Here is a 13,243-nt window from a genome sequence, read left to right as displayed (position 1 = left end):
GATGGGTGCGCAGGGGAGACGGAGGGAAAGCAGCGTCCTTCGCGCGCTAAACTGTGGCTCTAGATGTGCCCGCGCAGAGTAAGCCCGCGTGAGACTTTGAAACACATCCCGCGAGAATTATTTCCTGTTATTAAGAAATCGCGTTTTGTGTTTTGTCAGGACATATTTAGTTCCTATCTCCTCACCAACCCCAGCCATTTAATTTTCCAGCACTCCTCCAGCCAGGCAATAATAGATAAGGACGTTAAAAAGAGTTTCGAAACGTCAAAGGTGGAGAGAATCAGCTAACTTCAAATATCTCAGGATTTTTGTTTTGTTTTGTTTTCTTTCTTTAAAAAAAAAATGATTTGATGGCAACGTTTCTCAGCCACTTTTATAGCTTCCCTACTCACCGGTTCCTTTATTTTTACGCGCGGAATTTTGGAATGGGCGATTAAATAGAGACTTGCTGTTATTGCTTTGTGGGTTTGATTGTTTTATCCTTAAAAACAATGCGAGCAAATAGGTGAAGAAAGGCTGGAGCCCTCTTCTCAAGTCCCGTGAATTTCAAGAGAGTGAAAGCTGTTCTGAAACGAACAGGAGAACTTTCCCTCCCCGTCACCAATAATATGAAAAGGTTCAAGGTTTCCAGGTGGATAATTTCTCCGCACAGCGCAGCAGAGGATAGGAATCCACACACACACCCCACAGCCAGTGTACAGAATAAGTCCTATGGCACAATACATAATTTTTAATTTTGCCCTCCCTGTAAATAAAACAACTTATAATAAACGGGGCTAGAGTAGGGGGGAGGTTCTCTTGCGCAAACCGCGTCGAAATGAGCAGAATCTGCGACCCAACGACACTGACTGCGTGGGGGCCTTTCTCCCAAGCGGGAATCCTCTGGGGGACAAGCCTTGCGCGCAATCCTGCGCTTGCCCTTTCTCTCACGGCGGTCCCCGCGCAGGAGAACTTCCTCGTGGATTGCGTTCAGATCACCCAGCGCCGTGCGCTCCCCTCCCCGCCCCCCCCGCAGCCCCCAGCAAATCCGCATCAAGCTGGGCATCAGGCTCTGCGAGAAATTAATCTCGAGCGAGCCTGGATCAATACATCTCGTACATACCGACAGCGTTACATACAAATGAAACCCCAACACCCAGCATCTACCTGGAGGCGATGGCGGAAAAAGCCACCGGAAATTGGGGACTCTCTCTCTCCAAACACACACACACACACACACACACACACACACACGGCACTGGGGAGAAGAATCTGGGCGGGGGGTGGCATTTCTGGGCTTGCAAGGCAGCGCCTCTGTCGCGCACTGGGCCGTGGCAAATTCCCAGCCTCCGCGGAGAGGAGGGGAAATTAACATGGCCTTTTTACATAGGGCCCAAATAAAACTGTAATCAGCGGCGCGTTACATTTCATTAAGAGACTTTGACAGCAGCGGCGGCGGCGGCGGCGGCGGCGGCAGGAGCTTCAGTCTCGACAAGGGAGCCGGAGAAAGGGAAAAGGAGAGTGGGAGGGAAGGAGAGAGAGAGAGAGAGAGAGAGAGAGAGAGAGAGACTGGGGGCTCTCCGGGTCGGAGTCATAAGATAATTCCTTAAGCTCCATTAACAACTCTTAGCCGCAGGAAATGGGCTCCCTGAAAACATCTTCAAATCTAAAAGCTTTATCGACCTCGCAAACCTCGGCTGATGATGGGTCTATTTCTTTCTCTCTTGTCTTTGCTCCTTTTTTTTTTTAGGGGGGGGGTGGGGAGACTTAAGAGGCGAGAGAGCCGTCCAGGAAAGCAAATAGGCTTTGACACAACGCCTTCTTAACTGGAGAGAGAGAAGGAAGCGGGCCAAACGAGACCTTAAATGATATTTAAAAGGCAGCCAATTAAGATTTCAAATGATTGTCTCCTGAGATCATGCATGCGATTAATGTCACCTGCTCCTTTCTTCTCGGCCTCGTCTTTTCCCCACGCATGCATGCAAAATCGCGAGTCGGGGCAGAGCGCTGCCTCTTTCGCCTCGCCACGTCCAGGCAGGGCCTGCAGCGCCCGCGTTGCGCTGGCGAAGAAAGCAGAGATATGAAAGGCTTAAAGCAAAACGCTTCCGCTTCTGTTCTGCTCTAAGTCATCAATCCCTCTGTTTTCTTAGTCACTTTAATAAATGGGTCGTTTAAGTGGTTCAGTGGATCCGTCCACGATTCAGGGCAATTTTGTCTGAAGTCCCTCTTACACACACAGGCTTGCACAAATACAGGCAGATCTTTAAATATAAATATGTGCGTACATTAACCAGAGAGAAAAAGGGTTGTAGCTGTTATAACTAGTTACAGGTATCTGTTATCAGCAATGACCTAAGTACAAAAATCGTAAATAATAATAATAATAATAATAATAATAATAATTTACTTGTACCCTGCCCATCTGACTGGATTGCCTCAGCCACTCTGGGCGGCTTCCAACAAATATATAAAAACATCATGAAACATGAAACCTTAAAATGCTATGGACTATGATGAAGAAAAAGCTCTTTTGTGGCAGTCAGTCAAGTGTTTATGTTGCTAATGAAAAGACAGCTTAAAGGAAGCATCAAGGTGGTTGGGAGAAAATGCTTGGTGTCTGTCTATCATCCACCTTCCTTTTTTTAACCGATTCCAGTGCATGGGGCTTCATCAGCTACTCTTCCTGTAGGCCAACGGGGAAAGACAAGAAACCAGACTATCCAAAACTTTGTGCAGAAAAGCTTAAAATGCTTGGGAGCCCCAGATAACAGCAAGAGCTTAAAGGTAAAGGGACCCCTGACCGTTAGGTCCAGTCATGGCCGACTCTGGGGTTGCAGCACTCATCTCGCTTTACTGGCCGAGGGAGCCGGCGTACAGCTTCCGGGTCATGTGGCTTCTGGCGAACCAGAGCAGCACACGGAAATGCTGTTTACCTTCCCACCGGAGTGGTACCTATTTATCTACTTGCACTTTGACGTGCTTTCGAACTGCTAGGTGGGCAGGAGCTGGGACCGAGCAACAGGAGCTCACCCCATCGTGGGCATTCAAACCGCCAACCTTCTGATCGGCAAGACCTAGGCTCTGTGGTTTAACTCACAGTGCCACCCGCGTCCCTTCAGCGAGAGCTTACTTTCAAGTTAATGGCCACAGTCCAAGACAGTCGTGTCCAAGACAAAGTCCACTGATTTCAATAGGATAAGGGTACCCAACTGTGCCTGAATGTACATGTCCATCAATAATCCAGGTGTCAGAGATATGGATAGTTTTTGGCAGGTTTTGGACGGGTCCTTCTTGCATGCTTCTCATAGGCATCTGGTTGGCCACTGTGACAACAAGATGTTGGACATGTTGAGTCTTCAGCCTGATCTAGAAGGGCTTTTCTTATGTTCTTAGATTCACTATCCAGAGATTTTTCTAATCCTTAAAAGAAGAAGAAAATTAAATATCCATTGTGTGAAGAAGTATTTCCTTTGGTCAGTCCTGAACCAGCTGCCAATGAGCTTCTTAGAGTGACATCTCTCCCACCCCCAGAAAGGTTCTGAGGCTGTGAGAGAGGGAGAGAGAGAAATGACCAGCTGCTGAGTACCAAATAATCTTCTTTAACAATCCTAATTCACCTAACCCTCACAGATATTTCAATACCCAGATACACGAGCGCACAGAACGGCCAGCATCCCATTTCTGCTGGAAGTAAATTCCATGGATTGCTGCGAAAAATGCATTCGAGCAGGTGTGTTGTTTTGTAAATGCTTTTATTGAAATTCTTTGCAAGATACGTAAACAAGTAGAGCAATGTAAAACAAACCACCACCACACTGCAGTATCTAAAACATATACTCATTAAGAAACAATTACATCAGTGAATAGGTCAAGAGATCATTATCAGGACTTTCAACTAAAATAAATACAGCATACATAGTGCTTCCCCTTTTTTCCCTTTTTAATTTTGTTCGCTATGCCAAAAACCAACAGTGCTTTGAAACTGAATCAAGCCAGATAGATCTGTAGGAAACAGGTAAAAGGATTAGACCCCGAACTTGGCCCTCCAGCTGTTTTGAGACTACAACTCACATCATCCCGGACTACTGGTCCTGTTATCTAGGGATGATGGGAGTTGTAGTCCTAAAACATCTGGAGGGCCGAGTTTGGGGTATGCCTGGATTAGACTGTTTTTGTGGGGCCACATAGCTTATAAATGGGGAGCAGTAAATGAACTCTTTGCTTTCATTCCCCTCCGCACTGAGGTCCCAGTGAATTGCTGGGGTGACGCCCCCAATATTGGCAGTCCCAAAACTGTCCATCTAAAAGTTTTGATTCCGATGCTGTAGTCCTGATTCATGTTTCTCTTCATTCATGGGCGTAGCCAGGATTTTTGTTAGGGGGGGGGCAGGACTTTTGTTAGGGGGGGCAGAACCGACATGACTGGCCACTTAGTTAAGTATTTCTATTATTTTACTTTATCAGGGGGCAGCTACCCCCCCCCCCCCGGGCATTGAGAAAACTGCCAAGGCTTCTGAGGCAGTTTGCAATTTAAAATATTTTAGTAAAGAAATGGGATGAAATATTTTCAGGCCGACTCGGGCAGCTGATTTTACACCCCTCCCCCCTTGGCCTGGTCTTCCTCTTTTCTTTAAAGCACATTTTTTAAAGGCCTTTATTCTCAAAATATGAAAAGAAGAAAGATCCCTGGCTGATCTGAGCTAGGCAATGTTACTCATGAAGCCTGAAACAGTCCCAACCTTGGCATAAGATCCCCCCACCCCCTATAAATATATAGATAGTTGTATGTGGAAGTGAAGTAGGCTGTACAAGGTGTTTGCAGTAGAATATATATTAGCTTGCCAACAAAGATCCGTATAGTTAAAGCTATGGTTTTCCCAGTAGTGATGTATGGAAGTGAGAGCTGGACCATAAAGAAGGCTGATCGCCGAAGAATTGATGCTTTTGAATTGTGGTGCTGGAGGAGACTCTTGAGAGTCCCGTGGACTGCAAGAAGATCAAACCTCTCCATTCTGAAGGAAATCAGCCCTGAGTCCTCACTGGAAGGACAGATCCTGAAGCTGAGGCTCCAATACTCTGGCCACCCCATGAGAAGTGAAGACTCCCTGGAAAAGACCCTGGTGTTGGGAAAGATGGAGGGTTCAAGGAGAAGGGGAAGACAGAGGACAAGATGGTTGGACAGTGTTCTCAAAGCTATGAACATGAATTTGACCAAACTGTGGGAGGCAGTGGAAGACAGGAGTGCCTGGCGTGCTCTGGTCTATGGGGTGACGAAGAGTCGGACACGACTAAACGACTAAACAACAACAAAAATATATTAGCTGCTTTTCAGCACAGCAGCATATGAAAACCATGGAAAGTCTGGCCACAGCTCAGTGGTAGCAGAATGTTCTTGACACATATATATAAGGTCCCACATTCCCCAGCACCTTAAATTTAATGGCATGGATGGCAGAAGGCTGGGAAAGAGCTAGTTTTGGGCTTGGTGGCTCAACAGTGGGGTTCAGCATAAGTCACCTTGGCCCATTCGTAATCATATGTCAGTGGTGGGAAAGTCAACCCACTGAGGTAGGAAAGACCATAGATGAACCCAAGTAGATGTTGGAAGCAACCCTTAGTTCCAAGAGATATTTTTAGAACCAGGGGATTAACATTTCAAGAGCACATGGGCACATACCGAAATAGTTCTGAAAACAATTTCTCAAAAGCAGTACCTCGGGCTTCATTGCTAAAGGTAAAGGTAAAGGGACCCCTGACCATTAGGTCCAGTCGTGGCCGACTCTGGGGTTGCGGCGCTCATCTTGCTTTATTGGCTGAGGGAGCCGGCGTACAGCTTCCGGGTCATGTGTCCAGCATGACTAAGCCACTTCTGGTGAACCAGAGCAGCGCACGGAAATGCTGTTTACCTTCCTGCCAGAGTGGTACCTATTTATCTACTTGCACTTCCTGCTTTCAAACTGCTAAGTTAGCAGGAGCAAGGACCGAGCAACAGGAGCTCACCCCGTCACGGGGATTCAAACTGCCGACCTTCTGATCAGCAAGTCCTAGGCTCTGTGGTTTAACCCACGGCGCCACCTGCGTCCCTCATTTTTACTACTGGATCCTAAATTCAGTCATTTGGAATCACACTGGTCTCAGCAGAACTTCTGCACACACATTTTAGGTTCCAAGCTGCCCTGTGATCTTTGGATGAAAGTCAGTAGGCTATGCAGTGGTACCTCGGGTTACAGACTCGGCTAACCCAGAAATAGTACCTCGGGTTAAGAACTTTGCTTCAGGATGAGAACAGAAATTGCACGGCAGCAGTGCAGCAGCAGCAGGAGGCCCCATTAGCTAAAGTGGTACCTCAGGTTAAGAACAGTTTCAGGTTAAGAATGGACCTCCGGAACAAATTAAGTTCTTAACTCGAGGTACCACTGTATACATAAATGAATGAATAGACTGACATAATTTTGTTCCTTCACCAGTTTGCAGCCTGCCTTTCTTCAAAGGACCTCACAATAATGTGCGGGGGGGGGGGGCTGTTTGGGGGCTTATATTCTTCTTCACAGCAGCCATGTGAGGCAGATGAAGCTGAGAGGCAACTGGCCTAAGTTAACTTCACAACAAGGCAGCGATCTGAGCAAGTCTTCCACTATCCCCTACAGCACCATAGCAATTAAGTCTCCACATTTACTAACACCCCCCAAAAAACACACACACACACACCAGTCCACCTAAAGTTTGAGAGCTTCCAGAGCAAGGATGTGTTTGAATCCTTCCCCTGAGCTGCCTCAAATCAGCAAAAAAGTGCCCAACTATTTGGGTTGTGTTTTAGTATTAAGCCACTCCATATTGTTGCGTGAAATGTCAGGGATTCTAAACTCATAAACATCAGAAGGCATACCAGTCCTAGTAGCTTGTTTCAGTTGTTCTCAGCACTGCCTATTGGATCCAAAGTCTGCCCAAGTGATTTTATTTTGGTTTATTATTTTTTGGGGTATATCGTTCCTTTTTGCCTAGTGTTACTGCATTTCAGATTTTCACATTTTAATGATCACCTTCATTTCTTCTTCTTCATTTCTTCATATCTTCCTGATATGTTCAAAATGCTCAATTATTATTATTATTATTTTAAGTTGCTGTTGGTTTGGTTTTTTTACTGTAAGCTGCTTGGAAGTGGATATTTCTAAAGGCGGGGTGGAATTTATTAAAAGAAAATATATTCACAATTGCATTACCATCTAAACTCACATGTCAAAAATGGCATATCGAAAGCAGGATGTGCACTTCAAACAAGAACAAAAAAAATTCCAACATTTGGCAGGAAGGCAAAGTTTGTTGCAATCAGAATGATGAATTTTTCACAAATTATACAAATATTATCGGAATGGGTGGTGTACAGCGTAGAATTATGGAACACAACAAAAACCATATAACTATAAAACAGTAAACATAACACATTCACAATCTAATCTGATGGTGTGCATGCAATATTACTGATCAGGATTTTTACAAATTCCATCTATGGGGAAATACACAACATTTTCTGGGGGGGAACCCACTTAATTATCAACAGTATATGAAAAAACCTTGTCTTTAGATGTGAGGTCCATCATCTATGAACCATATTCCTCCTCCCACCCAATTGCCCCCCGACACTACAATCTGGGGCTACACCACCTTCAGTGAAGTAGCTTTTGTACAATCCAGGCAGTGGCTACATCAGTATGGCTGTAGCAAAATCTGCAGGATGTCAATAGATTTATTTACATCATGCCATCAAATCAATTTGTTTCCATTCCTTTAATCATTCAATATGGAGCTTCAGAACACATGTGCAATCATGGCCATTATAAGTCCTTCATTTTTCTTCACAGCAACTTTATTTTCAGTGTGTGTGTGTGTGTGTGTGTGTGTGTGTAAAACTATACTATGTAACTTAGGCCTAGGTTACAGAAAGAGTGGTAAAGCTGTATCTGGACTGTACCAGTGCCAACGCTGGCCTGTGATGGTTCATAGGTAAAGGTAAAGGGACCCCTGACCATTAGGTCCAGTCGTGACTGACTCTGGGGTTGCGGTACTCATCTCGCTTTATTGGCTGAGGTAGCTGGTGTACAGCTTCCGGGTCACGTGGCCAGCATGACTAAGCTGCTTCTGGTGGACCAGAGCAGCGCACGGAAATGCCGTTTACCTTCCCGCCGGAGCAGTCCCTATTTATCTACTTGCACTTTGACGTGCTTTCGAACTGCTTGGTTGGCAGGAGCAGGGACCAAAGAACGGGAGCTCACCCCGTCATGGGGATTTGAACCGCCAACCTTCTGATCGGCAAGTCCTAGGCTCTGTGGTTTAACCCACAGCGCCACCCGTGTCCCGTGATGGTTCATATCTCTCACCAATATAGAAAAATGACAACAGGAGGGAAATGTCTTATTAGGGAGAATTCTAAGCTAAGAACCTTTCTCCCTGTCATCTGTTTCCTTATGTACATACTGCTGGATCCATCCATCAACATCTGATGGATGATTTAGAAGGATTGGGTCCAGCATCACTTTTGCTGCATGTGTGTGCCAGTATCCAAACTCAGCAGAGTTACATCTCAACACAGCTCCTTCCTTGGAAACATCTTTGGGGTTGAAGGTACACACAGTATGCAATAAACACTCATTATGGACGCCATAAAGATTCAGTCAAGTGTCGAGGTTTACTTGACAGGAATAAAAGCATATTGGTAGCAAATATATACAGACATTCACCACTGCCATGGTCAAGGCATGCTGAGAGTCCAACAAAAATTGAAGACTCTCTATCTCTGCTTCTCTCACCGCGAGATGCAAGCAAGAGACTTACAACAAGTTATAACTGTGGGAATGTTCAGGGAGGCAGGAGAGGATATATTGTTTATTAATATCCTTCCTAACTTGTCCTAGCAAGTTCCTTTACTTATCAGAGTTTACATTCCCCTTTTACATGAACACCAGATAGCTGGCTGCAGGCTTGTGTAAGCCTCTGACTATACGCAATTCAATCTGGCTTGTTCAGATTGAAATGTGTTCTAATATTTTCCTTGTAAGACCCCTTTGAATTCCCCCTAAAAGAATAAAGACACTACAGTCTTATTCGTAAGTAAATGAAAGAAGCTTACTTACATCAGGCAGAGCACAGTGTGATCCCTGATGGCAGACTTAGTTACATTTGGATCTACCCCATATGGTGGAATAATCCCAGTGACTGCAGGCTAGCAGTCCTGCAGTTCACACGACGAAAGGAAGAGGGAGAAGAGTTAAAAAGAAGCAGGTGTGCTGCGTGCCTTGACCTTTTTGTTACCTGGGCAGGTAAGGTCACACCCACCACATGCAAGAGGAAGGATGCTCCAGGCCAGGAGGAAACAGGAAGTTTTTGACTGGCTGGACCAAACACCCCTCCTCATGTCTTCTCTAGGAAAACAAGGAATGTTGTACTTGACTGCTACTTATGTATCACATCCCACAACAACAAGTTACACAGAACCATTGTTACCAGTGCTTCCTGTCACACTGCGCATGTCCAAAGAAAACGTCCTTGCATAGACAAAACCATCTCAGCCTTCCGCCGCTTCTGGAAACTTATTCCTCTGTTCTTCTCTGTTTCTGGAACAAATTATTCTCACACAGAGAAAGAAAATATCCAACACATAGAGGGGAACATTCAAACAATCTCACTCAGTCTAGAAGCAGCTTTAGTGCCACAGTGACTGTTTTGAAGAACTTCATTTTACTGGGTGTGTTTGAAGCAGGGCTGGGCTGGGGATTCTGTCACCCTCCAGATATTATTGGACTACATATCCCATTACCCTTGACCACTGGCTATGCTGACTAGGGCTGATGGGAGTTGGAGTTCAGCAATATCCATCACAGCCTCTCACATCCATTTTTTTAAAACATGTTCGCAGTTTCTCTTCACGGGCCTGAAAAGCCCCTTATTCTCAAAAACAATTTTTGGACAGGGAATGTAGGATTGTTTCAGGCACACAATTCTGTCCTTTAAAAATAAAAGGTAAAACCAAACCCCAACACATATTTTACATATTTTCTGTGAATGGAGCTCAGGAAATATGAACAATTCACACAGATTTGGAACAAGTTACTAAATCTGCTGCCCCCAGACCAGCATCTCTGGTTGAGGATGAGAGTCTTGTGTGCTGAGAATGTTTTTTTCCTCTCTCTCAGTGATACCACTTTATTTAATTTCCTTAAGCTGCCAAATAATTATTGATTTCACTTCAGGGGTCAATAGGTCTCCAGCTGAAATCAATTGGAGTTTTGCCAATTAATTTCTCTGAAGCAGAACCAGAGACTGTGTCTTTACAATTTGTTTTCTCTGTGAAATATTGATGTTAATCGTGCAGATTTCAAAAGAGATAAACAGCGCAATCTGATGTATACACATTCATAGTAAACCTCATGAGTTCAATGGGGCTTACTCTCAAGAAACTGGGTATAGGATTACAGTCATATTGCCTTAAAAAGCCCTAACACAAGGCACTTTTGTGTTGGCACCTTAAATAATGTTCATATTTAAAATTTAAAATGTTACAATCCAGCACATTATTTCCCTGACTACTTGACTGAAACGGATCGTTTAAAAAACCACCCACAACTATACTAAACTAGATGGCTTGTACATTCTCCCCATCTGCAATATAGATGACAGGGAGATGGGTTTTAGCCTGGCTATTATCATCACCATCAATGTATGAATTGCCTTTCATATAAATTTCTAGACAATTTGCAACTGCTCAATAAAAACTAAAACGGGCTTGCATTTGACATGGTATGGTAAGCTTTTTCTTTTGTTTTCTGAAACAATGCTTATCTTACAAGGCCTTCAGCATTCAGAACAGTCCCTGTATTGAAGTTTTGGCAATGCACTGATTCATTTACAGGTAAAGTTAATAATAATATAAAGCCTGACGATGAATCAACAAGACCTTCAATGTTTGCTAGACTGACTTGTGGTGTAATAAGGACCAAAGATTAGAACTACTTTCCATTCAATCTGCAGCTGAAGAAGTCATAAAACAAAACCCACTGGGTTAGAAGTTGACAGTATATAATCCGGTTTGATTCGATGACAAAAACTTGCACAGTTGAATGTCCTCTTGCGTCTGGTCATTTTACTAGCACAATCTGGTATGTTGCTGCTTTGCTTTAAAGCAGCAGATACCTGGATTTGCCCATAGAATTAGGTTATTTATGGAAGAACGCCCTCACTTTGGAGAAGAGGTGGGTAACAACTAGGAATTTAATCAATAATGTTTTTTTGTTTATAAAAGTATTTATATACCGATGTACCATAAAATACACCACAGCGGTTTGCAACAGTACAAAAACATAAAAATCAAACAGTACCATCATAAAAAAGTTTTAAAGAAGTTAAAAGCAAAAAGAAATTGTAAACAACAAACTCTGAATTGCCTGCATAGGCCTGGCAGAAGAGAAATGTTTTCAGTAGAAATTTAAAAGTTAGCACAGAAAGTGCCCCCAAATCTCTATTGGCGGGGTGTTCCACAGAAGAAGATTCCACCTAAACATTCGGAAGAACTTCCTGACAGTAAGAGCTGTTCGACAGTGGAATTTGCTGCCAAGGAGTGTGGTGGAGTCTCCTTCTTTGGAGGTCTTTAAGCAGAGGCTTGACAACCATATGTCAGGAGTGCTCTGATGGTGTTTCCTGCTTGGCAGGGGGTTGGACTCGATGGCCCTTGTGGTCTCTTCCAACTCTATGATTCTATGATTCTAGGACAGCGCCGATGACACTGAAGACTCGTCTTCTTGTTGTTGTCACATGAGCCTCACCAACTTGGGGAATGACTGAAAATGCTCCTGCAGATGATCTCAGTGATATCAGAGCAGAAACATAAGGGTTCTGGGGATTTCTGAGGTATCCCGGACCCAAGTTGTTCAGGGCTTTGTAAATCAATACTAGCTAGTCTGTGGAGGGCCCAGAGATGGAAAGAAGATAAAGTCCCGACCGGAGACGAATGGCTGATGAAGATGATGGACTATGCCAAAATGGCAAAAATAACCAGGAAAATCAGAAACCAGGAAGAGAGAAACTTTAATAAGGAATGGGAGAAACGTAGAGAACATTGTAACAACTAAAAACTTTGGCAGGATTTGAGTAACACTTGTAATGTATTATAAACGAAGGTAAAAATGGATTGTTTAAAGAAAAATAGAGAAAATATATGATGCAGTTTAAAAAGATTGAAAATGGAAACCATGGAGGGAAATCTAAGGATTCAGGGAATCCTAAATATTGATGATTATGTCTAATGTTTGATTTTAAATGTGTAGTGTAAAACTGAATAAAAAATATTTAAAAAAAATATTGTGGAGACTCCCAAGGGCCCCTAGGCAGCATTTGTAGTAGACATGCATTAAATAAATATCTAAAAAGTCTCAGCTCTGTAGTCTACATGCATATTAATGCTGCATATGCAATATATATTTAAAGCACACGACTTCCCCCCAAAGAATCCCAAGAACTGCAGCTTACCCCTCACAGAACTACAATTCCCAGCATCCTTAACAATCTACAGTTCCCAGTATTTTGAGGGGGGAGGCAGTCTATAAAGTGTATGTTCATGTGCAGCTCTACACTACAAACATGCTAGTTTAACAGGCCTTCTCCCAAAGAACCCTGGGAATGGTAGTTTGGTGAGATGCTAATAATTCTCTATGAAAAATCCCTTCCCATCAAAGGAAGCTATCCTTGTGAATTTACAGTGGGCACAATCTTGCCAACACCAGCATTTCAAAACCCAATTTATTCTAATGGAAGGACAATGCGCATCTTTAATAAATCGTTTGTACAGAAATTAACGAGGCCCTGGAATGTTTACCTTCACCCAGATCAAGCCCAGTGAAGATGTTCCAGAACTTAATCAAGTTTCAGGTCATTGCAGTGATCTTTACTAAGTAGCCTCTCTTTTCAACTGGGCTTGTTTGTTGGTTCCATCTTACGGTGCCCTAGGATTCAAAGATCACTGGCTGCTCTGGTTACGATTACACTTATCCACAATTAAAGCATTTGCTTAACTATCTCCTACTGAAATCAATTAAACCTTAAATGCTTAACTTTGGCTGGGTCGTGTCCTTAAATTTGCTTGAGAAATTGCCACCAACACTCTGAAATTATTTTATTTATTGGGCCACCCTCTAACCATGTTCTCAAAGCACCTTAAAACCAACATTTAGATCTATTGCCATTCCACTGCTGGCACATCTAGAGCGCTCATTTTTTT

The sequence above is a fragment of the Podarcis tiliguerta genome (assembly GCF_965153285.1).
Source record: "Podarcis tiliguerta genome assembly, chromosome: 7".
Lineage (NCBI taxonomy): Eukaryota > Metazoa > Chordata > Lepidosauria > Squamata > Lacertidae > Podarcis > Podarcis tiliguerta.
Note: the sequence above shows the minus strand (reverse complement) of the source record.